This window comes from Callorhinus ursinus, unplaced genomic scaffold (assembly GCF_003265705.2).
Source record: "Callorhinus ursinus isolate GAN/ISIS: 27379988/994484 unplaced genomic scaffold, GSC_fseal_2.0 scaffold20, whole genome shotgun sequence".
NCBI lineage: Eukaryota > Metazoa > Chordata > Mammalia > Carnivora > Otariidae > Callorhinus > Callorhinus ursinus.
Genome location: NW_027397082.1, coordinates 18,874,578 through 18,902,519, shown reverse-complemented (window position 1 = coordinate 18,902,519; position 27,942 = coordinate 18,874,578). Strand labels below are relative to the sequence as shown.

The following is a 27,942-nucleotide window of genomic DNA, read 5'->3' as shown; positions in this document are numbered from 1 at the left end:
TGATGAATGGATAAAGAAGATGTGTGTGTGTGTGTGTGTGTACACACACACACACACACACACAATGGAATATTACTCAACCATAAAAAAGAATGAAATCTTGTCATTTGCAGCAACACGGATGGAGCTAGAGAGTATTATGCCTGGGGCGCCTGGGTGGCTCAGTTGGTTAAGCGACTGCCTTCGGCTCAGGTCATGATCCCGGAGTCCCGGGATCGAGTCCCATATCAGGCTCCCTGCTCAGCGAGGAGCCTGCTTCTCCCTCTGACCCTCCCCCCTCTCATGTACTCTCTCTCTCTCATTCTCGCTCTCTCAAATAAATAAATCTTTAAAAAGAAAAAAAAAAGAGAGTATTAATAAGTCAGATAAAGCCAAAAACATATGATTTCATTCATGTGGAATTTAAGAAACAGAACAAATGAGCAAAGGGAAAAAAAGAGGGAGAGAGAGAAGCAAAACCAAGAAACAGACTCCTAACTATAGAGAACAAACTGGTTACCATAGGGGAGGTTGGGGGGTGGTGGGTGAAACAGGTGATGGGGATTAAGGAGGGTACTTGCTGTGATGAGCACTGGGTGTTGTATGGAAGTGTTGAATCACTGTATTGTATACCTGAAACTAATATTACACTGTATGATAACTAACTGGAATTAAAATAAAAACTTAAAGAAGAGAGACAGTCAAGTAGTTCTTCAAAGTGGTTATCCCAGAAGGAATACTCATTTAGTAGTATTGCCAAATATGTTTAAGGATGTGAACTGGTAATAGCTTCATGGTGTTTTTTTCTTTGAAATCATTGCAGTCCTTTAGTAAGTTTGAAGTACCTTCAAAGTTACAATTCTATGACAATAGAAAAAGAATAGCCTTACAATCATTATTGAGTCTGTTGGATTATCATCAGTAACTCAGATGGAAATGGCAATATTGGGATGGTTTGATTATTAACATTTCACACCATACATTTTAACCTAGTGACAGAAGAGATGCTGAAAATATTGTTTAAATAGATTCTATGAGGATATAGTTAATTTGAACATATTTTCATTTTCATCATTCCATTGGTTTGTCCTGGAAAGTATATGGGTGATTAAGAGGATTTCTGTTGATTAACAGTGGTTGTATTTTGTGGAATCATTTGCTCATCCTCAGCAAGTGGTGATCTTATCGTCTATGATATTAAATGAGAATGAGCAGTAGAGAGAAAGTACTTAAAAATAGCTGAGTAATTACGATTCTTTATTTTCTTTAGACATTGAAAGAAGAGAAATTCTAACAATAAATATAACTAGATTTATATGACCTTAGAATATTTTAGGTGTCAAGTATAGCTGTAGTTTTTTAGGGAAATCTTGAGCTAAATGAACCATGTAATATTTTAATACTAACAAGGGTCCCTTGTCAAAGGTTGAAATTGTTGGGGGTTGACTTTAGGAGAGACGGTATATTTTATTGCTTAAGAATATTTAGAGGTTGGGGCGCCTGGGTGGCTCAGTCGTTAAGCATCTGCCTTCGGCTCAGGTCATGATCCCAGGGTCTTGGGATTGAGCCCCACTTGCTCAGCGGGAAGCCTGCTTCTCCCTCTCTCACTCCCCCTGCTTGTGTTCCCTCTCTCGATGTGTCTCTGTCAAATAAATAAATAAAATCTTTAAAAAAATATTTAGGGCGCCTGGGTGGCTCAGTCGGTTAAGCGACTGCCTTCGGCTCAGGTCATGATCCTGGAGTCCCGGGATCGAGTCCCGCCTTGGGCTCCCTGCTCGGCAGGGTGTCTGTTTCTCCCTCTAACCCTCTTCCCTCTCGTGCTCTCTATCTCTCATTCTCTCTATCTCAAATAAATAAATAAAATCTTAAAAAAAATAAAAAATAAAATATTTAGAGGTCTACCAAATCTTACCATCTGCTAAGTGAAATGTTAAAATGGAACAGTACTAGGAAAATTAAGGATTATTCAGAATGTATATATGGAAGTCTTCATTTTACATTTGAAGTTTTAGGGTAGCATGTCTTATCACACTGACTATAAACTAATATTCAAATCTCATCAGAAAACAATATCATTAAGGAAAATTTTCCCATGACAGAAAAGCTTATTGAGCCCTAGGGGATGCCCCCCCCATTGTATATGAATAATCTCAGTACAGCGTAATTTCTCTATAATAAAAAATTTAGTTCTTTTTTGTGCATATGTTGACATTTGGCCTATGTTTATCCCAGCTATAGCCTTTACATTAGTTTACATACAGGGGCAAATAAAAAATGCCTTTATCTTGTGTGTGTGTGTGTGTGGGGGGACACACATTTTCTCCTGCCTATAAAACTATTTTATTGTTTATTGTAGAATATATAAATTACTTGGTAAATCTATAAACAAGAAAGTATCACCCATAATTCTTGCACTTTAAGATAATCATGTTCGTTTCCTTTAATCTGGAATGACATCCATTTGTGCATGCATGTACACACACAGGCATGTCTGGGCAAATGTAGTTCAGTTTTATTTTTATTTATTTATTATTTAAGATTTTATTTATTTATTTGACAGAGAGAGACACAGCGAGAGAAGGAACACAAGCAGGGGGAGTGGGAGAGGGAGAGGCAGGCTTCCTGTGGAGCAGGGAGCCCGATCCCAGGACCCTGGGATCATGACCTGAGCCAAAGGCAGGCACTTAACGACTGAGCCACTCAGGCACCCCTGTAGTTCAGTTTTAAAATACTTTCTATTCCATTTAAGCATAAAATTATATAAAAATTAAAAATTTTAGTATTGTAGAAAATACAGACAAGAAAAAAGGAGTATTTTAAGTGTCCTCCTAGATATTAGCACTTTATTGAAGCTAACTCTTTTGAATTTTAACTATGTCCTGTTCTTGTCCAAATTCTACATTCATCAATCACTTTCATTGATTTCCGTCACTCTTTATCTCATGGCAGTTGCTCACATGTTTGTAAATTGAACGTAGTTTGAACTTGGTTTGCCATTCATGTAATTGAGTGGTTTGCCACCACTTTCCTCTCATGTAACTCTTAACCATTTCAGATTTACAGTTCTCTAAAGGTGCTGTGTTCTCTTATGTATCTGTGTCTTTGCAAATTCTGTTCCCCCTACCTGGAGAACCCTACAAAAAACATCTATTCTCCCTAAGCCCCTACCTCCCACATTTATCTACCTGGCTACTTAATAATCTCCGTGATTCAACTCAGGTAGTTTTACCTCTAGGATAAAGGTCCTCGCTGATCTTTTCACCCTCCCCCTTAACCTCATTAGAGCATCTGTACCCAGGGCATGCAATAGATACTTCTGTCATAGCACTGATATGCTATTTCATTTGTTCCCTCACTAGACTTGAGTTTCTTGAGAGAAGGACTATGTTTTGTTCATTTTATATTTCCAGTGGCAAGTACAGTGTTTGATACAAAGTATGTACTTTATGAATTTTTGCTGAACAAATGAATGGTCTTAAATAATTTGAAGAAAACTATCAACATATATAGAGTAGGAGGAGAGAAAGCATTGAATTGCTGATGGTACCTACACATAAATACATACACACAACTGTTGTGTATTCAGAAAGAAGTCATGATAATTAAACATTCCAAAGACGACAGTGCATTTACATGGAAAAAATGAAAACATGCTGAATCTGATATATGGGTAGTCCTCAAATTTTACACATTTGGCTTTCATACAGCTCATACTATGATGATCCCCTCTGAATTGGATTTTGTGTGCTGAATTTGGACTCTTGTTGATGAACAAATGCACATTTCAAGCTCTTAAATAGTGGCACTGCCAGCCAGTTAACAGTTCAGTTTCAATGATGTCAACATCTTTATCTTCACAGCAGTGTATGTTTGTGCAATTATTTGACTATTTTATTGCATTTTACCCTTATTCTATGAAAGAATAGACCCTGGGAAAATTAAAATGATGATAGTAGTGATAAACAACAGTCTAGAGAAAAGATGGAATTCATTAAGCATACTGAAAGTGACCCTTTAGGCTTGATTAGACACAAAATTAAAGTACATGTGCAAAATGTTGGAAATCTATCATTGAAGATCATTTCTTTTTTTTTAAAAAAGATTTTATTTATTTATTTGAGAGAGAGAGAGATAGCGACAGAGATAGAGCATGAGCAGGGAGTAAAGGGAGAAGCAGGCTCCTTAATGAGCAGAGAGCCCGATGCTGGGGGATCCCAGTACCCTGGTACCATGACCTGAGCCGAAGGCAGACACGTAACCCACTGAGCCACCCAGGCACCCCTGACGATCACTTCTTTATTTATTTATTATTATTATTATTTTAAAGATTTTATCTATTTATTTGACAGAGCAAGAGAGCACAAGCAGGGGGAGCAGCAGAGGGAGAGGGAGAAGCAGGCTCCCCACCGAGCAGGGAGCCCGATGCGGGACTCGATCCCAGGACCCCGGGATCATGACCTGAGCCGAAGGCAGACGCTTAACCATCTGAGCCACCCAGAAGCCCCCTGACGATCACTTCTTAAAAAGAAAGTATAATTATAGATTAAAAAAAAACAAAAACATTTTAGCTAACATTGGAATTTATTGTTGAGCTTCTACCCTTTCAATGTTTTTTTATACAAATTTCACTAAGAAAAGGAGAGATGAACTGAATTTGCTGCATTTTACCTTATCCTGGAAGTAGTATTTCTTGGAGGAATCATTAGGACCGATTTATCTTTCAAGATGCCCACTTAGGTTATTTAATTACACTAATTATTTCAAGTTTTGTAATAATAATATATTGCTCCATTGCTGAGTATTTTGACATGCCTCTGATGCTGGTAATGTTCATTTACAGGCTGATGTGCACCATCATCTAATGTTTAGAGTAAACCAAATTATTGTGAGACAATCAGATTTCCTTAAAATTGTTTCCTAATCATTCTTTTAAAAAATTTTTATTCATTTTTATTTATTTATTTGAGAGAGCGAGAGAATGAGCAGGGGAAGAGGGGCAGAGGGAGAAGCAGACTCTCCGCTGAGCAGAGAGCCGCATGCGGGGCTCGATCCCAGGTCTTTCTGAAAAGTTAAACTCTTCACTCCATAATGAGGGCTTAGCTTTTATGTTAAATAATGTTGGATTTTCCCTAATTGCTTTAAGTTCAACATGACCCCTAATGGCCAGAGGGAGAGTACAGGTACCCCAAGGGGCCTGGGGTTGCCCCAGGGTAGGAAGCACAGACGGGAAGAATGGAATTGATGAGAACTTTAAGGGTGATGGGAGCCTCTGTGGATGCACTGTCCTTATCAGACCAATTCTTGCTGTGGGCAGTTAAGACTGACCTGTATCTTCTGAGGTACATATTACTTTCTTTATATTCCAAGATTACCGTCTTGTTACTTCCATCTTTGTGCTGAGTAGAGGCCGGAGTATCATAGTTCTTTTTGTGCTATTCAGGAGTCATTGTTGGTTGTTTTGTGACTGCCACAGCCATTTGTACCGTCTTTCACTATTGTTCTGCTTTATGTGGTAGTGTTTTGTTGTCTTGCTGTCCTTCCTTGTGTTAGTTTCTAGACTTAGTATTTTATGTGGACTGTCAAGATGTGCAGTCTTGGTAGATAAGGCAGCATTTAGGAAACTTCTTTGTCATTTTTCACGAAGAGAGAAACCCAGGGTATTTGTGACAGCCTTATTGGGGAAAAAATTTTTCATTTGTTTGGCTGCATAGGCCTCTAAGAATTGTAATGCTTTACTGTTGGGAGGTGCTACCCATGAGTTTTGTTTTTCCTGGGAATGATGTTGAGTAGCTTTGAGCTTTTATATATTCTCTGGCCCAGTCCTCTGGAGGCCAAGTCTATTATATTTTGAAATAGTTATTTGGGTCTAAGATAAAGTACATCATTATGAAACGGCATGTTGCAGTGTACCTTCCCCTGCTGGGTTATCTGTCATCTGCCTTTTAAAGTTCTCAGGTGTACCATTCAAATCCTTAAGACCTTTGTTACAAACCTAGTATCTCTGTCTTGATATGAATTAAATTGGAATTCTGTGCCCTGTAAAATTGACATTAAGAAAGAGTATATGCATTTTCGTATATGATCCTTTAGCAAAAGTTCAAATCTTAGCCTGGTTTGATCTAATTTTTTTGTGTGTGTTAGAGGTCATAAACAGAAGGGAAAGAGTAGAGGGATAAGTACTCATTTTATGTTTGCATGTTTCACGCGCGCGCACACACACACACACACACAAATACATATAGTGCACTACTTCAAACTAGTAAATACAAAGCTTTTGTATAGCATGTAAAGTTTTGTATCTGAAAGAAAGCATATGATTAGTTTCACTAAAATACAGTTGCTTTTGTTCATTGCAGTTTCTACCCTTTGCATGAGCCATGTTTTTAGGTGAGTGCCCGTTTCTTTACTGATAATAAAACATAAGGGACATTTTTAGTATGATATTTGTATATTTCCCCTAGATTTTCAAATTGGAAGGCCATTAATTTTTTTAAGCATTTCAGTTGCAGCATAGTGCAGTCCTTTGGGGGGAATTGGTAAAAATGAGGATAAAATGGGTACAGGATTCCAACAGCTTGAAAATAATGCAGTATTTGACCAGAATCTCTTTTGTATTCCCTACTCTGGTTCTAATCCAGTAGTCCTGGAAATGTGCCTACGGACTATTTACAGTGAGATTATAAAACTGAATCGTGATTTTGGTGAATAGAAGCCAGAGCATGTGGCTCCAGCACCCCAGCTGGCAGTAAGCTCTCCCTAGGTTTATGAATGTAGTTAGATGGCCCCCAACTGTTTACAAGACAGCAGAGGTGAGGTCTTTGATTGACAAGTCAGAAATGCATTATATCATTCTCTCTGCCAGTCTCTGGTTCATGCTGTTAAAAATGTCAGCCTCCAAGTTTGAATGGCAGCCTGAGGGCCTTAGAAGCTTTTTGTTTTCTGAGATGGAAACACAAATTGGATGTGTGCCTGAGCGCTTCATCCTGGGCTGTAATTTCATCTTTTAGCTAAGAACCACAAGGTACATGAGCAAAGCACCCTGTAAACAATAATACTGTGGGAAAAAAAATAAACAAGGTCGTGTTTCTGGTACGTTGATCCGATGGTGTCCTGACCTCTATCACGTTGAACATCTCCACTCTGATTGCTGTTCCCTTTGGCATTACAATGAGAGAAAGAGAGACTGACATAGGAGGAAAAGATTTAAAGTTGCAGTGTCGTTGCACATTCCTTGTATTGGCTATGAAATATTGAACTGTCAGAATGTGACACTTGGTTTTTTAAGCAACCTTTCTTGTTTGAGGTGTTTGCAGTTCATTCCTTTCTCCCCCATTTGTCTGCTCTCATTGATAGGGTTGGAGGTAGTTGCCTTAAATGCATGAGAAGGGACAATGTTAAAGAGAAGTGGTGCTGATGGAGCCAAATGAACTTAACATTGGAACATAAGTGCAGACTGTGAGGCATGGGCAAAAGGAGACTGAAGTTGGGTTAGTTCATTAATCTGGGGGTTTATGGAACACTCTATTGTAAGGAAGAATCAGTTTAGGTCTCTGCTCGGTTTCTGTGGAGGCGGGAGGTTGGGAAAGCAGTGGTGGGTAAAGAGAAAAGATGGATTAACATAGTTTGTTAAACTGATAGTTTACTATATAGATAGCCTCCTATATAACAGTATTGTCAGTCACATCAAAATTAATTTGGCTATGTTTTTAATTGCTGTAATTATCCAGTGTCTTTGGGAAGTGGCTCATTATGAAAGACTTAAAATTTTAGCAAGAAAAAGAACTTTTTTAAATGTGCAAAATTCGTATTTATAGTAAGGTTGATGAATAGGTCATGTGGGGGAACCATTATGTTTGTATTAGTACAACTTAATAGAAAATCTTTGTTGAAAAAGCCAAACCATAGATTCTTGGTAAATATTTTCTAGTAGTAGAATGTGTTTTCTGTTGCTATTTGTATTCAGTTGCAATAGATCTTAAAACAACAAATATTTTATATTTTTAAGATTTTTCTTCCTAAGAAAGCAGCACTGTCAGTAGATGTATGCTATTATCTTAATCCATTTTGGGGGCATAGACCTTGCCAGTAAAGTTTTAAGTGAGAATGACCTGTGTAATTCTTCTGGAGAATGAAAAAGTAGGGGTTTGTGTTGAAAGTACTTGAATTAACACTATTGATGGTTGTTGTTTTAACACTATTGATGTTTTTAAAGGACAGCTGTTTAGCTTAGCTCTCTCTCTCTGCAAATGTGAAAGGCAGGAGAGCTAGTTGCTATCATAAATACATAGTGAAATTCACTGGAAAAATGGTCATTTTTGACATTTTTAATTACCTCCTTTGAGGTCATGCTGGAAAGAGAGGAGATAATATTTGCAAAATACTGCCCTGCTCCGTTATACCCAGAATTAGGTCCTCACTTAACAAAATACAGTGCAAGACCAAAGGGAGGAATATTGAGATTTAGTTATTGTTTTAAGTATTGCTCTCTATTTTTAAAGCATAAATATTGATGTAGATTTGCATTTAACCTACAAGAACCCCGAGAACCCACCGTCTTGACTCAGTTGGGGTGGGGGAGTTCAGAAATCGTTGTTAAGAGAAATTGATTTCTCATTGTCTGATTTCTTGAGGATGAATAAAAACCATTTTTTTCAATCTTGGAAGAATAAGAGGTATGCAAGTGCTTATCAAAGAAATAAGGCTATAAATATGTACATTTATGAAATCTCCTAAATCTTAACATACAAACTGTACAAAATTTCTTCTTCTCTTGGTGTGTTATTAATGCATCAGTTACTGTGAAAATGCCTGAGCCCACGGGCTTTTATACAGCCACACCTCCATAATAATGATTAGCTTTATTACCTAAAGTCCAGGCTTGCCTTAAGAGCAAAAATCAGTGTATTCATAGAACCTTAGAATTTCAGCATTGGGAGGGATATAAAAAGCCATTTTGTTGCATATAGGAATCCTTTATGAAATATTTGGCACAAGGTCGTATAATCTCTGCTTGATCACTGCCAAGCCTAACTTGTTGAGGCATCTTGTTTTCTTTTTCACTGTTGATTTAAAGTGTTCTCTCAAGAAGGAGTCAAACTTTTTGTTCATTTAGTGATTAGAATTCTGCTTTTCAGAGTAATATAGAGTAATTGTTTTCATGTTCATATATTTATATGTTTAGGATAGCTATCATATTGCTTATATTTTCTGTTCTCAGGGTGAATATTCCTGGTTCTTTTAGTATTTCTTTGGAAAATATCAGTATTCATTCCTGCCATTTTTATAACCTCTTCTTTTGGTGGAGGACATCATTCTGGTTGTCCTTCCTTGTGAGCACATTCCACCTTGACAGTGTCCTTATTACAATGTGGCATTCATAACTAGAGTCAGTGCTGCAAAAGTGTGTAATAGTATAGTATACAGGGAAACATCTTGTTTTGAACATAATTTGGATTATGTAATTTAATTACTGCAACCTAAAACCGAAATCCTTCTTTGGTGTAGGGGATAGGAAAATCTCTAGGAACTTAGCCTGGGTTTGTTTCCTCACCTTTTCTTTGAAGCCAGAAAAGCATATGTAAGCACTTTGAAAAATGACATAATGTAGTGGCATATCTGGTATAAGTATTTTAAACCTAGCTCCAGTTCCTGAAGAAGGTGAACATCTGCTTAGAGGTATTGTAGAGCTCCACAATGCACTAATTGAATTACTCTTTTCTGGAGTTGCCGACTGTACTAATTGAATTAGAGTGTGTGTGTGTGTGTGTGTGTGCGTGCGTGCGTGCGTGTGTGCGCACACACACATCCCTTAATGGGAGAGACTATGGGAGATATGACTGATGGTGTGTACTATGCTGCTATCTAATGGCAGCCTATGGAACTACTACATAGTCTCCAGGGAAGAGAGAATGCAGTCTCCTGATCTAGTGTGACCTCAGTCTAACCCCATGCAGTTTCGTTCAAAAGGTCTCAGGATGTATTTTTGTAATTCTAAATCTAAGAAGAAAGAAAGTGATTAATTTCTCCATTAAAAATTAAGATAGGTTTTATTAGGCACAAAAATTTTTGAGAAGTATTAAGTTGTCAATATTCAACTGGATTTAAAGCTTCTAACCTCTAATGTAATGGGTGAAAACAAATCCAAATGTACTGAGTTAATGGATCATGTTCTTTCTTATTTTGCCTTTCATATGACACAAATGTAAAAAGGAATTACTTTTTTGAAATGTCTTAGCATCACAGAAAGGAAGAATGTTATAGGGTTTGTGTTCTTAAAAAATTTCTTTGTGGTTGTGAAAATACTGAGATCAGTCGATTTAAGAGTATCAACAAATTTTGCTATACATGAGTATGCTTTATAAAATTTTAAAAATTGTTATAGGAAAAACATTTTAATTACAGCAGTATCAGAGCAAGTTCTACAAATCTCTGTTGCTCTAGTTAATCTTTTAAAATTTAACTTTATTACAAATTTGGGCAAGTTTGAATATCTCAGAAGCGAAGTAGGTAATTCTCTTCCTTTTCTAAAAAAAGAATCTGTTAGTTACAATTTAATGCTTTTTGTAAAATATCATGAACGTATAATTCTGTACAACTTTAAAAGCAAACACACTGAGGAGAACTCAGCATGAATTGTTGTTTTGATTCAGTTTAAGCATTCTGACTTGTAAAATAGCCCTTCACAGAAAAATACATATGCATAATCACTTGATTTATAGAATGTGTATGCGTGCATGTAATACCACTTCACTAATAGAGAAGTGCTATTGGTTACCTTTCTGAGCATTTAAAATGATCTTTTAATTTTGTATGAAAGAAACAAAGTTTTATAAAAGTTTTAATCTCTTCTATATAATCTTTATTAAAATAAGTCTGAAATAATCCAATATTTTGTAGGCAAGTTTGTTTTTTATTGTAAGATTGAGCTACTTAGGTTTTTTTGTATAAATGGCTTTGATGAAAATGACTGAAATATCTGATATGCACTCTATATAGGCTTTAAGGGCATTTTACTGATTTAGAGAATGCATTTTGACATCATATAGATGTAAAGCTTTACAGACAACATTGCCATTCGCAACTAGCCACAATTCTATTTAATTTATATATAGAGAACCTTCTATGTGCCAGGTACTGTACAAAGTATTGGGCATAAATTAAGAGTCAGACCCTGTCCTCAAGGAGCTTATAGTTATGTATTAGACATTTATTTTTTATTTTTTTGGGCCTGCAAAATGTTTTTATTTATTTTTTTCCTTTAAATTTTTTATTGTTATGTTAATCACCATACATTACATCATTAGTTTTTGTAGTGTTCCATGATTCATTGTTTGTGCTGTATTAGACATTTATTGAGAACCTGTATACCAGGTACTGTGCATATAATTTGGGGGGACTACAACTGAATAACCATTAGTTTAATGTATTTTTCCCATTCATTGAGCTTAATGGCTTATTAGCAGCCCTAAGGAAGCTATATACTGATGTTCGTATCACATATAACTCATCTCAGCAGAAAGAGTGGTATGCATATTTCAGACTAGTCTGTCTCGTAAATGACTTCTCCTTCTGCCTTCTAAGGGGTCAGTATTGTTTTTGGTAGTTTTATGTGTAGCTTAAAGAGATGGGTAACATTTATTACAGTGCCTCCTGCTGGTAGATCATAGATTTTCAGTCCTTGTCTCCAGAATTGGTAGTGCCCACTTGTGGTTTGGTAGTTTGTTCAGGGCTTCTTCTAAGGCTGTAAATGGGAAAGAGTGCATTGCATACAAGGTATAAAATGCTTCTTTAAACAGTCTATTTCTAGCACCTAAATTGTCCTGGGACCAGCCCTTGATATAAAAATTCATAGAAACCTGTTTTTCACAGAGTGTGGTAACTCCTTGCCATAGTGCTGTAGTGTTAAAATTCACATTGGCCAGGTTGTTCTGTAAATTAAACACTGACAGCTACCCTCAGGGGAACAGCCAATGTATTTATGATGATGTGCTGATTACACAAAATACACTGCAAGCAGAAAACAGCTGCAGAGAACAAACCTCTTAAAAAGAATACAATTACAAATAGCACCCTCAGTATTTCTAGTGGTGAGTGTAGAATACAGCATGCTAATGCAGGTTTCTTACTTAGTCTGCCTGAAAACAAAAAATCTGAAGGAGATAAGTTAAATTATGGTTGATTGCACATGTGGTGCCAACATAGCAGTAAACAAATTTTGTTTCGGAAGAGCATAGGTACAAGTGTACAGGTATCAGGTGTATCGTAGTCTCTTCCCCCACCCCTCCTTTTTGCCAGGTTTTATTACTGCTTTTCTCATATATAGGAGGGCATGGCCTTGTGATAAGGATTCCGGACATTTGAAGGATATTACACAATGAATTGAGCAGGGGAATATCTAAATTGTGTTTTTAAAAATCCAGTAGAAACTTGGTATGTTGGGGTTTAGATATCAACATTTCATTTAAAGATACAGCTCTGTATTTTCATCATTGTTACCAGTGGCTTTGAAGATGTTTACCTTTGGAATTAATAAAAAGAGTCATGTTTTTGTAGCTATGGTAAGGTCCTTCTGATTTCTTAGAATCTCTCTTTTTCAAAAATATGGTGTTTGGGGACACTGGAATAGTTGGATGATTGCATATTTTTAGGAGAATCAACTTTCAAGTATGTCCACTTTCATCCCTTTGTGTTTCTGGTCACATGCAGACAGGTAAGAAGATGAGAAAAAATGTTAGTTTTCCTTGAGATTGTGTTACAGTTTCGGGTTAGTGTCTATAAAATATTTCAATTGCTGAGCATGGTAGCTTCTGTTTAAATCAGTAGAAAATATGTTGATCTTCCAAGACATAAATTTACTTAAGCCAACTCTGAGGTATAGCAAAGGGGACATAGTGATTGGAAACAGTTCACTTCACCCGCCTGAAACTAAGAATCAACTTTTCAGTGTATGGATCACTGGTATGTAATAATCGACTATTATTGGTCTGTCTGTTGGTCTCTTTTTAAATCAGTTTGGAACCTCCTGGAGTTATTTTCTTGCTCTGTTGACATCAATCCCATGTGGCAGAGGAGTTGTATATAACCGGTTTGGTTTAATCAATAGAATAATTGATAAACCAGATAAGATTTAAACTGATTATAGCCCCAATAGAATTCCCCAGAGGCCTTGGACTCTCTTAATTTTGACATGTGTGTTGTGTACCCTGAGGATGAAGTGCAGTTTGAATTATCTGTTTTTATTTGCTTAATGACGGGGAGGGTGTTAAAGTCAAATGTTTAATTAACCCAGCAATGGGCTGCGTTGTCACTTACACACAGCTGATTGAGATATCTCATGGAGAATACTGAATAGGAATGATAATGTGGCACTGGGACGGAAGATTGCTTTTTCAATCCATTTGCTGGGTCACTGCTTTGAATGTCTTATTGGATGAAAGGCATTCAGCCTGGAGAAAAAATTCAGCATTTAAGTACATTTTGTTCTCTTTTCCCCTTCTAGCCCCCTCCCTGCCCAGAAGTTAACTAAAACAGATATGTTCTAGGTTTAATAAGCCATTCATGTACTAGTAAGAGATCAGGGTAGTCAGTAGCCTCAAGCTACATAATTTCCTGTGGAAACGGAAAAATCCTACTGGCCTCCAAGGTATTCTAAATGTGAGCTCTTTTGTCCCTCACATGCCTCGTTCCTTGCCATTATTGTGTAGTTGTCTTTGGTTACTTGTCTCTTGCCTCTTTCTGTTGTGTTTGCTTGATATGCAGCCACTCCAAGGCCACAGGCAGACCTTTTTCTCCTAAAGAAGCATATACTTCTGTACATTTTTACCATTTCATGCTGTTTGCTTCTATTTGGTTATATTTTTGATCAAGTATTATAGTGAGATTGTTGAACTATTTATAGAAAGATGAAAATGTGAAGCACAGAGATTCTTGTTCCTTTTGCTACTTCTATTATATAAACAATTGGTTCCTGGTATATTTCATTTTGTTGAGAGGCAGTTTACTTTCTGTATGGACTAAAAAACTAGGCCAGGAAAGATTCTAATAGCCCACACCATCAAAAATGCAGTCCAGGCAATTGGAGTTTTAATGACTTACTGCCCTGACTAGCTTTATAATCAAATGTAAAATTCTTTGGAGGCGTATTGAGCAAAACTTGAAAAAAATTTTATCATGACTTTCCTTCTTTGTGGTTCTTATGTTTCTTCCTTCTATCCCCTAAAGATCTAAACCAGGAATTTACTAATTTTTTTCTTTGCTTTAGTCATTTGTATTCCAGAGAGCACAATAGGGAGAAGGATACAAGATTGATTTTTTTTTATGTGTGTCCTCTTGAAAGCATAGTGTGGGGCATGACTACTTGGAGGTGCGGGGGGTGGGGGCGGATTTACAAAGCAATAGAAGCATGCAGCTAGTTTTCAGGCACAGGTTGGACTTCTGCGGGTCAAGGCAGACCAGACGAGTAGCTTATCTTGAGGGACGCAAGTAATAGACCAAATATAGAGCAGCTATTTCAGGAATCATGTAGGTCATTTAATTATCCATTATGATTGAGTGGCTAATGCTCTTTTGGCAATTACATGACCTCTGTTATTCTTGAAACCTTTCCAGGCTCTCATGGGTCGAATGACCCACCAGTCAGTGCTTGCAGACTTCATTCCACTCAGAAGGAAAAGAGATGCTGGGAACTACTGGCATTTAGAAATGGCTATGCTTTCTTTACCAACCACTACCCAGAATGCCTTTTGTACTGCAGTCACTGATAGGCAACTGGTTTTGAAGTCAACTATTCCTTCATTTACTTCATTGCAAGAGCAAGGGGTACATTGGTTTCCACAAGAAGGAATTGTGGTAAAACAAACTTTAACACCAAAGTTGGCTATTGTGGTATTTACAGTTTCTGTGCTGCAAGAGCAAGTACTGTGGTATTAAAACTAATGTTTGATCTCTGTCAAACCAGTCATCCATTATAAAACTCTGAAGTTAGTAAAGCATTTTTTATCCGTAACACAACATGCTATTGATGATACTAATAACAGATTTTTAAAAAATCATTGATTTTAATTAATTTTATTTTATTTTATTTTTTAAAGATTTATTTATTTTGAGAGAGTGAGAATGAGAGAGAGAGTACATGAGAGGAGGGAGGGTTAGAGGGAGAAGCAGGCCCCTCGCTGAGCAGGGAGCCCGATGCGGGACTCGATCCCGGGACTCCAGGATCATGACCTGAGCCGAAGGCAGTCGCTTAACCGACTGAGCCACCCAGGCGCCCGATTTTAATTAATTTTAACTAAATTAAATTAGCCAACTTAACTTGCCTAATCATTATTTTTTATCATTTTAGCATGATTATTTAAATTAAAAGGTCACTTTAAAATTGAGATGCTGAGCCAAGATTGAATAATTCTGGAACACATTTGGATTAATGTTTCTCACTTGTTTTTTCTTCCGTCAACAAAGGATCATTAATATTTCCAAAGAAAACTTTACTTCTGCTAAATGATAGTAAAACTTACTTTTTGAAATTGTAGTGACTTTTCAGGTAATTCTGAGAAAAGGAAATATAGATTTCTTGTGATTCTTTAGATTAAGAACAGTTATAGTGTGGAAAGGAATGACATAAATTATTTGTAGGATTTGTCAGGAATGCATAAACAAAATTCTGTATACTTAGCAAAATGGAAGATTTAACGTATATAACCATCCTCTAGCGTTCCAATAATTTAAGACCGTAGGCTTAAGAGAAATAATTTTGTTAGAATAACACACAAACATATCCTTTAAGTAGAAACCATTTATGTTGTTATAAAAAACAAATCTATTGGAGAAAAAGAAAACTTTTTAAATTTGTTATACATCAAAGAGCATTGTTAAAGCAACTACAGCAAACCTACAAGGTTGTTTATTCCTGGGGCAGGAAAATTAGCCATTTTTCCAAGTAAATTTGTTAAACTACTCCTAGTAGAACTTCCAAGTTAATCTGTGTTGGTTTTATTTTCATTTTGTTGTTTGGTAATATTAACAAATGAAAAATTGAAGACGTGAATTAGTATTTATAACCTTTGACCGTCCAGAAACAGCAGCCCTCTCACTTAAATTTTCAATCTTTCAGGCCAATACTACTTTGGTATCCGGCTACTTAGAGGCTATGAGAATGCAGTCAGTGTAAATGATATTAGCTATTTTCTGTTGAAAAACATATTTTCCCTCATTGTAATTTTTTAAGCCTCTGTAGTGGAGATGAGCAGAAAATGAGAAAGCCAAATTTACAGTAAAAGCAAAAGTTACAGCTCAAACTCAAGTATCCTGAATAAGGAATATAGTTAGTCTCTTTGGCATTTTAAGAAGAGAGCAAGGGATATAAAAAAAAGTGTGATATTTGATTTCTTATTGATACGTTGCAGTTCTTTAATGCATATCCTTCAAGGCCTATGTTGGGCTGTTTTTCTACCCTTGGGAACCAAAAGTCTATATAAGTCTGTGTAAGAGGAAATGATGTTTGTAATTTTAAAGACCTGAAAATTCATGAAGACTTTGTATAATTAGTAGGAAAGTCCAGAGGATAATAAGCCCACAAAATAGTAATTTTTTTTTTTAATAAGAAAAAAAGGAGAGTGATTAGATAAGGGACAGTTCACAATTGAAATATACACCTAAACACAAATCTTAACCTAGCCCAGTCTGGTTTTCAGAAATTTACTTACTTATGTAGAATGATTTCATTTTTACTCCACAATAGGTAGGGAGCCTTTAATTTTTTTCATGACATTGTTGAATTGTAATAAAATGGGAACACCAAAGCAGGGAAGATATCCAAGGTGACAAAAGTCATTTAGCAGAAAAAAATCAGGAACAAGGATGACAGAAATAACTAATCTGCAGAGAGACAGGATTTTGGCATACATCCTAAGGGGTTCTATGGTTCTCAACCCCATTTTGAGAAATCAAAAAGATCTACAGAATGCAGATGTCTTTGAGTTACAAAAATAACCAGATGTCCTTATTAGTAGAAGCAAATGTTTGCCTCTTAATTCACACAAACTATATGCAGAGGATCTCTGGATGAAATATTGTATAAATAAGGCAGGAAAGAAAATTGTGAAAGGCTCTGTCCTAAACACCTAATCATAAAGGTAATATCTTGAAAAGGAAAACAAAAAACATTCATTAAGATTCAGGTAGATTTAAAGGTAAGAGAGGCAAATTAAGCTAGTTACACTTTTGTTCACATGATACCTGAGTTTGGTTTTTTATTACTGTGACTTTTAATCCCAACTCTCCCTGGTGAATTTTTGTTTATTTTACCATGCTTGTTTAGCTACTTTGTGCATTGCCAGTTGTATTTTAAACAGTGAAAGCATATGCTTGAAACTCCTTGTTTTTTTTTCCTGAATGAATGATAGTTGCCTTAGTTCTCTCAAGAAAAACAATCTACAGTAGTATATAAATGCCCTGTAGCAAGCCTCTTGGGATTTTTAAAATACTAAGCCACATTTTTACAAATAGATGTGGTTTTGTGACCTCACTGGGATGTTAAGCAGAATAAAATGTAAAAAAAAAAAATCTACTTGAAAGGACAAGGTATGAAGTTTTTTGTTTTTAAATCAAGCCTTTCAAATCAAAAACCTTTAGAGTTTAAATAGACTGTGACTTCTGATGTGGAGCATATTAACATAATTACAAACTCTTTTATATACTCACAGTCATTCCTAAGTTGATGTTCAAACCTTTGATTAAGTCACAAAGCTGAATGTGCTCAAACGCTGTGTGACGTGTCTCCTATTCATAAACCAGGTAACTGTTTTAGTTTTTTTTTTTTGACCCCCATATGTATTGACAGAAATTTGTACTCCTATAGCTATACTTTTAATGGTGAAGTATTAAACTGCTGTATTACGATATATTCTATAATTTGAAACTTAACAAAAGCACGTTTGCTGCTCCTTCATGCCCTTGCCTTGTCACTCCCTGGTGCAGCTCTGTCTCTTCCATCCTTCTTATCAGAGTATCTCAGTGCTTAGTTGAGCTTGTTTATCTTAAAAGAGCAGGAGGCAGGTTTTTAGGGAGTAAGCTACATGTTCCAGTATAACAGGCACCAGTGCTGTTTGACTTGAAAAACATTTGATCTCTTACATTAACAGCTCATGTCACTGTAATAGAGACTACAGCTGGGCTGTTGTTCAGTTTTCTGTTATTTTAGCTTTGAAATAACTGTTAGTGCTGCTCCAAAATCTCCGTGTTTAAAATTGTATATTGGCTGTCCCCCCAGGACTCGTAAGTAAACAAGGTGATATGTGTGGCCAGAGGGAGCATATTTTGTTAGCTTTGTTTTAAATAAGAACCTTCCCTATCTAAAGGTGTTTTTTGTCTGATCCCTGATGGTGTGCTGCATGACTTTGCTTGTGTAAATTTGTAGATGTCGCAGTATTTTAAAGCAGATTTTGTTATTGATGTGTGAGCTCAATAACTATTAATTATGGACTTTTTCCCCCCTCAAATAATGAAGCATTTAGTTTTCTCAGGAAGCTTAAGATATCCTGAACAATTTCCCTAAGTAGAGCAGTTTGTATAGCAGCCTTTGAAAATGGGCAAGCAAGAATTTGGTATGTTTGTTAGACTTAAATATTACTTAGCTTTATTTTAAAATACTCAGTTATTGGTAATTTCTGTGCCAGGAATACTTTGACAGGTGGAATCAAGGTAGCAGTATTTAAAGAACAGAAAACAAAATTTGTAAAATCGGGTTGCTGTTCTCTTCCTTTTTTAGAGTATCTCTTATTTTAATAGTGATAGAATAGCAGCTTATTATAGTAGTGGTGGAATGGCAGCAATTTTATTCCTTCCTTTCTTCCTTTCTCTATTTTTAAGAACCTAGTTTGTTTTCCTCTTCTAATTCTTTTCTGGTATAACACTACCAAGCCACCCAGCACTTTCTTTGAATTTAACCTAAAATATATACATCAGCTAGCACAAGTATAATTGGTTGAAAGGCAGCCATCTATCTGGGGAGTTCTTCTAAATACCGAATGTGTCATGTGCTTTGACATGACATATTTGTAATATCTCTGAATGCAGAAAGCACTTTCTGTGTTAGCTGTAGGTGTTAAAGCAGTAGTGTGTTTTAAGAATGTGTGCAGTGCAAATTCTGGCTTGTGAGGTAATGACAAGTGTTTGCCTGCATAGACAATATATTTTTCCCCCTGAGGTCCCCACACACCTAGTTTCCCTCAAGCTCATCATCTCTGTCAGGTTAATCAATAGGCACCGTATGGCAGAGGGTCAGTAATCAGTGTCATCGTGCCTTTAAATCGTGTTGAAAATTTGCTTAAAGCCTGGGCCAATTAACATCGAGATGATGAATGGATGGGAAGATGGGAAGAGCCTGACGCTCAGGGGCTTTGTGAGGAGGAGATGCTCAGCTGTTGAGCAGCAGACACCAGCAAATAAAATCAGCCATTCATGTGAGCTCAGTCCACCCACTCTTAATGATAATGTCAATCTAGCAAAATATATACACATTGGAGTTGTCACGAGTTCATAAATCAAAGGAGTTTGTCAAAGGCATTCAGATTAACGAGGCAGCAGCAATAACAAGTCAAATTTGCATAGAGAATTGCTCGAATCTCAGTAAATTATGATCCTGTTTTTCATTTGATTATTTGCTAATGTCTCAAGAGGGAGAATGATTATATTAGCATGCAAAATCTACTCCAGAAGTAGAAATCTGAAGTATAGAAGACCAGCACACTATGACAATTAATCAGTTTCTGCATACTAGCATAAATGCACAAGGCCCAGAAATGAACTTCTTTTTTATTATTATTTCTCCTTGCTACTGATCCAAATGGTTCAGCTTGACAGAGACTTTATATTGCTTTAACAGTGTTCTGAATTGTGCCTGCAGGCAAGACATAGTTATGCAGCTATAACCAACCTATCCATCTGCCAACCAGATTGGAATTCTCCTATCCAAGGCTTCCATTAACCCCCACTGACAGCTCCAAACAGGATTAAGAATTTGGAAGCATAAAAAATAGTTGTTCTTTGCAAATATACACAATCCCTTTGCATTTTGAGAAAGGCTGCATCCGTAATGTTTTATAATTAGCGTCGGACCTTGTAGCAGGAGAAAAAAATCTAGTTGATGTTTGTTTTTTGTTTTACTTCTGTCATAGAACGGAAGGCAATACTAATGGAAGTCCTGTGTGTTTGGTTGTCCGAGAGTGCTTTCCCTTATATCTGGTACCTAACACTGTGCTTGGATTGGTATATTGCTAGAAAATACCACTTCTTGAAAGCTTTAATTGGTAGATCTTGTTGAAGTTTAGCAGGATAGGGAGGCTTTGATGTGGTTGTGGTTTAATCGAGTATGTCAAATGATAAACGTGCTAGAGAAGCAGTGTGCATGAAAACATGCCAGAGAATATTGTCTTATGAGGACACTTCAGGTCCTCCCTAAAACTGGTCCTTGAATAGGATTCTTCATTCAGCTTCTGAACTTAAATGACCTGTTTGTTCCCATTGTATCCTAGAAGGATTAATTAGAATTTGTTTAGATACACAAAGAGTGTTTTATTTTTGTCATCTTTCACTGAAGAGTTTAAATTATTTTTATCCATGTAGTTAAATTACCTTTAACCTTGTAAAAGAATAATTATTCCTATTTTTGAGAATTGCAAATCATACGTATTTGGAGGCTCTAATTAGCTTCAAATGATATAATAAGTTAATGGAAAAAATATTAATTCAATTACTAATTTACCAGTCATGCCTACTATATGATGTTTGCAACTATTAGAAATTGGTCTCTAGATTTTTTTTTCTTCATGTGGTTGTCATTCTACATGATGATGATCAAATGACTCCACTTTTTAAATGTGTTCAAAGTCAGAGTTATAATTCACCACAATTTACCCACTTCATTAATATAACTTTCCTGGTTACAGAATCCTTTGAATTTTCTCAGTGAGGAATGTAGCATCGGTGGAAAATGTTACTTCTAGTGTTGGAGCTGACTGTTTTATTTATAACAGATGGCTATTCAGACAGGCTCAGGCTCTGTTGCACTATCCAACCTTGAGCAAGATGCTTATTCAAAGATTATGATAAGTCATTATGAGTGGCTTGACTTTTCATCACTGTGTAAATTAGTTTAGTTTTTCATTTGATTATATAATCAACTCTTGATTATCCATGTCATCAGGAGTTGTGTGTTCAAATAGATAACTGAAAACAGTAAATAAGCCACTTACTAGGTCATGGAGAATATTGCCCTAGCCATAAACCTGCTGTGTGCTGTCATCAAAATCTGTCTACTTCTTGTTTTAGACACCAAAACCAAACAAAAAACCAAAAAACCCAGCTCTGAAGAATCAGGGATGCTTTGCTTATCTACAGAAGAACTTTTCTTTCTTAATCAAGAGTTGGCAAACTTTAACTCTAAAGGATCAGACAATAAACATTTGAGGCTTTGTGGGCCATAGAATCTCTGTCGTGATTACTCACCTTTGCCATTGTAGCATGCAGGTTGCTGTAGATAAAAGGCAAATGAGTGGAGGTGGCTAAGTTTCATTAAAACATTATTTGCAAAAACTATTTGGAGCAGGAGCTTACTAACTCTTAAGTTGTCATACTGGCATGATAAGTGATGGGATAGTAGGACTGTAGTTGGGTTATCACTTTGAAGGTTTTCTGCTTTGAAAACCTTTTTTAAAGCTAGCTGGACAGTGTGGGTATAGGGCTTCAATTATTTATTGAGCACTTATCCATATATTATGTAATGTGTTGCAAAGTAGAGGGAGCCACAAAGACCACCCAAAAAGCTTTCAATGTTACTGGGTAGTTGAGAGTAACATGCAAACATTTATCCAGTTAAGTGCTAAATTGTGTGGGCCAAGATAATGTTAAGGAATTTCCAGTAGAGAAAGATGGAATAGTTGTATGGTTTCTTAGAGAATATGACATTTGAAATTCATTTCAAGAATGGGTGGAACTTGAATAGATTAGAATTTTTTCTTGTGTTTTTATAATTGTTGAGGGAATGACACTAAAATTAAGGATCCTTCCAGCCTGAAAATGTTGAGATTATGTCACATGTTTATAAGACTATGAAGAAACTTGCTTAACTAGGGCAGAAAATGTTTGCTGATGGAAATAACTTGATGTAATACAGCAGAAAATTCTGGAAGGTCTTGGAGTCCAGACCTAGAACTTCATATTTGATTTCATAGAAAGAAAGGGTCACAAAAAGTTTTTGAGGGAGAAAGACCACCATGACATTAGTGGTGTTTAAGAAAGATTAATCTGGCAATAACATTCAATCGAACAAACACTTAAAAACTTCATAATTATGTTCTCAAACTTTTGCTGAGCCACTGGAAAATGAAGATGAAAAAGAAACTGGGCCCGTCCAGAAGGAATTTTACAGTGTGGGGTAGGAGTGGGAAGCTTGTTCATAGAGAGATATAATAAAGGGAGATACAAAGCATAAGTGCCAAAATAGAAATAAAGTGCTAATTCAGAGTAATCAGTTCCAACTGGGGGTTAGTGCGGCAGGAGTAGGGAGAAGAACGGATATGCATAGGCTTCTCAGAGAAGGTATCATTTTAGTTGACTTTTGAAACAGGATTGTAATGATGAAGAGATCATGAACGGAGTCTTTTTTTTTTTTTAAAGATTTTTTTGGGGTGCCTGGGTGGCTCAGTTGGTTAAGCGACTGCCTTCGGCTCAGGTCATGATCCTGGAGTCCCGGGATCGAATCCCGCATTGGGCTGCCTGCTCAGCGAGGGGCCTGCTTCTCCCTATGACCCTCCTCCCTCTCATGCTCTATATCTCTCATTCTCTCTCTCAAATAAATAAATACAATCTTAAAAAAAAAGAAAAAAAGATTTGTTTATTAGAACGAGCAAGCAGGGGTAGGGGCAGAGGGAAAGAGAGAATCTTAAAGCAGACTCCCCGCTGAGCACGGAGCCTGACGTGGGGCCCAGTCTCACGGGGGCCCAGTCTCACGACCCTGATATCACCCACCTGGGCCGAAACCAAGAGTTGGATGCTTAACTGACTGAGCCACTCAGGTGCCCCAGGAAAGGAGTCTATTACACATTGAGGGAATAGAATTAGCAAAAGCACAGGGATAAGAGAGTGCTTTGCATACTTTGGAGAATGATAAAATAATGTCATGTAAGTGGTTCCAGAGACTGATGGAAAGGTAAAACAGCCAGACTGTGGTTGCTATACTAAGAAGTTTGGACTTAATCCTGTAGGTGACAGAGAGCTATAAAAGGGTTTGGGGCAGGGTATGGGGTAGGGTGAGGTAAATGTCTTTTTAGAACATGGTTCTGACAGTGTATAGAATGGTTCAGATACGGATTTAGGCAAGGGTATCAGAAGGCTCTCTCAATAGTAATAGCCCTGGTAATAGGTGTTGGTGGTCAAGACTGGAGTAGACGTTATGGCAATACAAACCCAATGTTAGGTCTCTTAAAATACATGACTGAAAGGAAAATTGGTTAGATACATTCCAAGAAGAAAAGGTGGGGGGGGAGGATGAATAAAAATTGGCTGAGGATTTAAGTTTGGGATGGAAAGAAAAGTTGAGTGGGAAGGAGGTGACCTAAGATGCGTAAGAATGGTAAAAGAGTGCTTTAAATTTGGACATGTTGATTTTGAGACAGTGTATTTAAATTTATCATCTAAATAACTTTCTTTGAGGTGATTTCTTTGTCTTTTTTATTCACCCCCAGGTTACTTCTGGAAACATTTTATCCAAAACACATCCTGAGATCTAATACACAAGCTTCAGCATTATTTCACTTTATTGACTTTTTCCCATCCAAACGTCTGTTACTATGTCTATAGGTGTTAAAACCCAAATGCTTCCAGTTTGAATTTACAATTCAAAGTTGTCAGCCAGACTTTTAGTCTGCCTCTTTTAATTCTAAACTAGTAAATGCTGGGCGAAGAGAGATGTATTTGCGTTAATATGAAAGGTAACAAATTATGTAGTATCTTTTTCAGAAATATTTTAATATGAAGCTACTGTTTATATCATATTGTTACTCCAGGACTACAAATACATTCTGCAAATGTATTTACTATAATGAAATATTCAATCTGAGTGTTACAAATGAATTGTTTGAAGCAGTCAGGTTTTTCTAATTGGCTCAGGGTTAAGTAGTAGAATGTAACTTTTATTATTTATATTCAAGGGAATTTTCCCCCCAAAATTTATTTTTCATTTATCTGACTAATATTTTTCCATTTTTTAAGATATTTCCTTCTAGGTTTCATCTATTTTACTTGTTAATTTTTATTTTTACATGATTTCAGATTTACAGAACTGTTGAAAGAATAGTGCAAAGAATCCCCTTATACTCTTCACACAGATTCTCCGTATGATAACATGTTACCATATTTGCTCGATTTATATGTAGATATATATGCTCACATCCATTTACTTATTTTTTTCTGAACCATTTGCAGGTTACAGACATAATGTCCTTTTACCAACATAAGTGTTTCATTCTATGTTTCCTAAAAACAAGGACATTGTTTTAAATAACCACAGTACAGATTATTGAAATGAGGAAATTGAATGTATAAACAAATGGTGGTACATCTATATAGTGATACCACTTGGCAATAAAAAGGAAAGGACTACTGGGGCGCCTGGGTGGCTCAGCCCCAGTTAAGCATCCGACTCTTGATTTTGGCCCAGGTCATGATCTCAGGGTTGTGAGATCGAGCCCCATGTCGGGCTCTGTGCTCAGAGTGGAGTCTGTTTGTCTGTCTCCCTTCCCCTGCTTGCACACTGCTCTCTCTCTTTAAAATAAGTAAATAAAAGATTTTTTTTAAAAAAGGAAATGACTACTGATGTATGCAACAACACAAATGAATCTCCAGTGTATTAAGCTAGGTGGAAAAAGACTTAAAAAATTATATACTATATGATTCCATTTTGTGGCATTTTGGAAATGAAAATTATTGAGAAAAAAATCTGTGATTATGAGGAAAAGGGATTGACTGTAAAGGGGCAGTGCAAGAGAATTTGGGAAATGATGAACTGCTTTACATCTTGATTATGGTGGTAGTTACATAACTATGCTTTTTGCCAAAACTCACATAATTGTACACCAAAACAAGTGAATTTTTCTATGTATAAGTTTTAAAAGTGGGGGAACAGGAAATTAACATCGATACAGTGTTACTAGCTTATCTATAGAACTTATTCAGATTTTCCCAATTGTTCCAATAATGTCCTTTATACCATTATGTCATGATGCCCACCCAATAGTTACCTGTCAAAATCAAATGAAATTGAGGATCGGGAGGAAGAAAATTGTGGGTATGGGCTAGAGAGGCAGTACTTATCCTGTTAGGTGCAGATCACTGTTTTTCAGTATATAATTCTGTATAGGGAAGTTTACCATCAATTTTGCTTTAACCCCCCAAAATAATCTCAGATCACAGGTTGCATTCAGTTGTCATGTCTCTTTAGTTTCCTTTCACCTGAAACAGATCCTTAGTCTTTCTTTGTATTTCATGACGCTGACATTAAGTACAGACTAGTAATTTTTTAGACTGTCCTTCAATTTGGGTTAGTCTAATGTTTTCTTATGATCAGATTGAGATTATGTGTTTTGGGCAAGGTTACCTCAAAAGTAATAATGTGTTCTTCTCGTACATGATATTAAGAGGCACATAATGTTTTATTTGTGAGGTTTTTTTTTAAAAGATTTTATTTATTTGAGAGAGAGAGAGAGAAAAAAAGTGATCACAAGCAGGGGAAGGGTAGAGGGAGAAGCAGACTCCCCACTGAGCAGGGAGCCTGATGCAGGGCTTGATCCCAGGACCCCGGGATCATGACCTGGGCTGAAGGCAGTCCCTTAACCAACTGAGCCACTTAGGTGCCTAAGAGGCACAATATGTTAAGGTGGTGTCTACCACATGTCTCTACTGTGAGGTTATTGTTTTTCCTTTTGTAATTATTAAATATCTCATGGAGCCGTATTTTAAGATTATGTAACTATCCTGTTATTTGTTTAACTTTCACCCACTAATTTGTGGCATGAGTCTTGCTTTTATCAAGTGGTTACCCTTAAATAGAAGTTACTGGATATGATTTAGTTTGATGGCCCAGACAGTTAATGAACGTTGCTTATTGGGATGCATCATGATAAAGATAAGAGGGATAACTGTGCTGCTGAGCTCTCCTGGGTGATGTTGGAGAACACACAGGCTTTGAGAACCACTGAGGTGACCACTTAGATATACAAGGGTGTTTCATCATTTCCCTCCACCCTCAAGACTGTAAACTATTCATCTCCTATTTGCTTTTTTGCTGGCTTTCTGGCTCTCCTCTTCACTATTAGAAGGGTACCTTACTCCTTGCTCCTCATATCATGACTTTTTAATGACCCTACCTCTATTTTAAGGTCACAACAGAGTCAAATTTAGTGATATCCACTCAACAGCTCCTCATCTAAATCAGATAAAATAGAGGGTCAGGAGGAAGAAAATTGTGGATATGGACTAGATGCTGTTCATTCTATTACATTCACATTACTATTTTTACTATGTAATTTAGTACATAGTTTACCATCAGTTTGGTTTCACCCCAAGTCACCTATAGAGTAAAAATGTGATTTATAATAACTTCACTATTACAAACTTCTACCAAAAAGTAACTAGGCTCCCAAGTTTATTATGATGACATTTTAATAAAACATAATTAATTTTGAAATATAGGACTTTACATTGAATTAAACCAGTTTGGATTGTAAATGATATTTTATTTAAAGGAGGGTGGAACTTCATGGTCTGGGGAATAGTTACTTGCAAGTTTTAAGTTTATAATTCAATACTGGCTTAAGTTTGTATTATATAAACCACTTAATTTTAGCATTCAAAATTATTTGTACTTTATTTTTTTTAAGTTAAATACACAAGTTGATTTTATTGGTTTAATGTTGACCTTTCCCTTCCTCTGTTTATCTTAAAGTGGCATATATTGGTAGTTTCCTTATTTGGAATGCTTCACAGTCATTAGTTCCACTGTGTTTCTCTCTGATTTTTTTATAGATAGACTACATTACTTTTTTTCAAAATGGGGAGAAAACCCAGTGAGAACTCTGAAGTTTTTGAGTCTCTGTGTCTTGCTTATAGCATAGCATGTTTGTTCTTCTTTGTCTTTATTTTAGGGACCATAGTGGTCCCTATAGTGGTCATCACAAATGTCAGATATCAACTTAAATCTCAATGGAAGATTTCTGACCAAAAGGAACGCCTTATAGTACTGGCCTGTCACACCAAGTACAGGCAATGCACAAGGCATACAGATGTTGGCCACAGAGGTATAAGGTCCTTAAAATGACACTATAAACATGCTGCTTATCCTTTAATATCTTTTAAAATATAATATTTGATAGAAACCACTATAAGTTTAAAATACAGTTATGATCCTATACTAATAATTTCATAGTTGTATGAAAATTTTCACGTAAACTCATATTAGAAATAACTTCTGCATCTAAAAATAAAGTAGTTCCCCAGTTAGAATGTGATGAATATATGTAATGTAATGAGTATATCAAAATTTTTTTAAACTTGCAAATTTAAAAATATTAACACTGCGAATGTAGTTGTGGAAAATAGAACCCAAGTAATTTGTATTTGGATTTTCTCTATTTTGCCTTGCAGATAGTGCCTTACATGTGTTGATTACCAAATTTTTTTCCAACTGTTTTATATTGTGGTAAAATACATATAACATGGGGCACCTGGGTGGCTTAGTCAGTAAAGTGTCTCCCTTTGGCTCAGATCATGATCCCAGGGTCCTGGGATCAAGCCCCACATCAGGTTCCCTGCTCAGCTGGGAGTCTGCTTCTCCCTCCCCCTCCCCCTGCTCGTTCCCTCTTTCTCACTCTCTCTCAAATAAATAGTCTTTTTTTTTTTAAGATTTTATTTATT

General features: G+C 36.3%; 1 protein-coding gene across 9 annotated transcripts in view; it reads left to right on the top strand.

Moving 5' to 3' along the window:
• BTRC (beta-transducin repeat containing E3 ubiquitin protein ligase) overlaps positions 1–27,942 on the top strand; it is a 170,280-nt gene that overhangs the window by 60,486 nt on the left and 81,852 nt on the right. The window contains exon 2 of one of the 9 annotated variants that reach the window (XM_073904293.1): positions 6,336–6,366. The exons of the other annotated variants lie outside the window; for them this stretch is intronic. The gene's annotated coding sequence lies outside the window, so the exon portion shown is untranslated. The remainder of the gene's footprint in view (positions 1–6,335; positions 6,367–27,942) is intronic. 9 annotated transcript variants of the gene reach the window in all.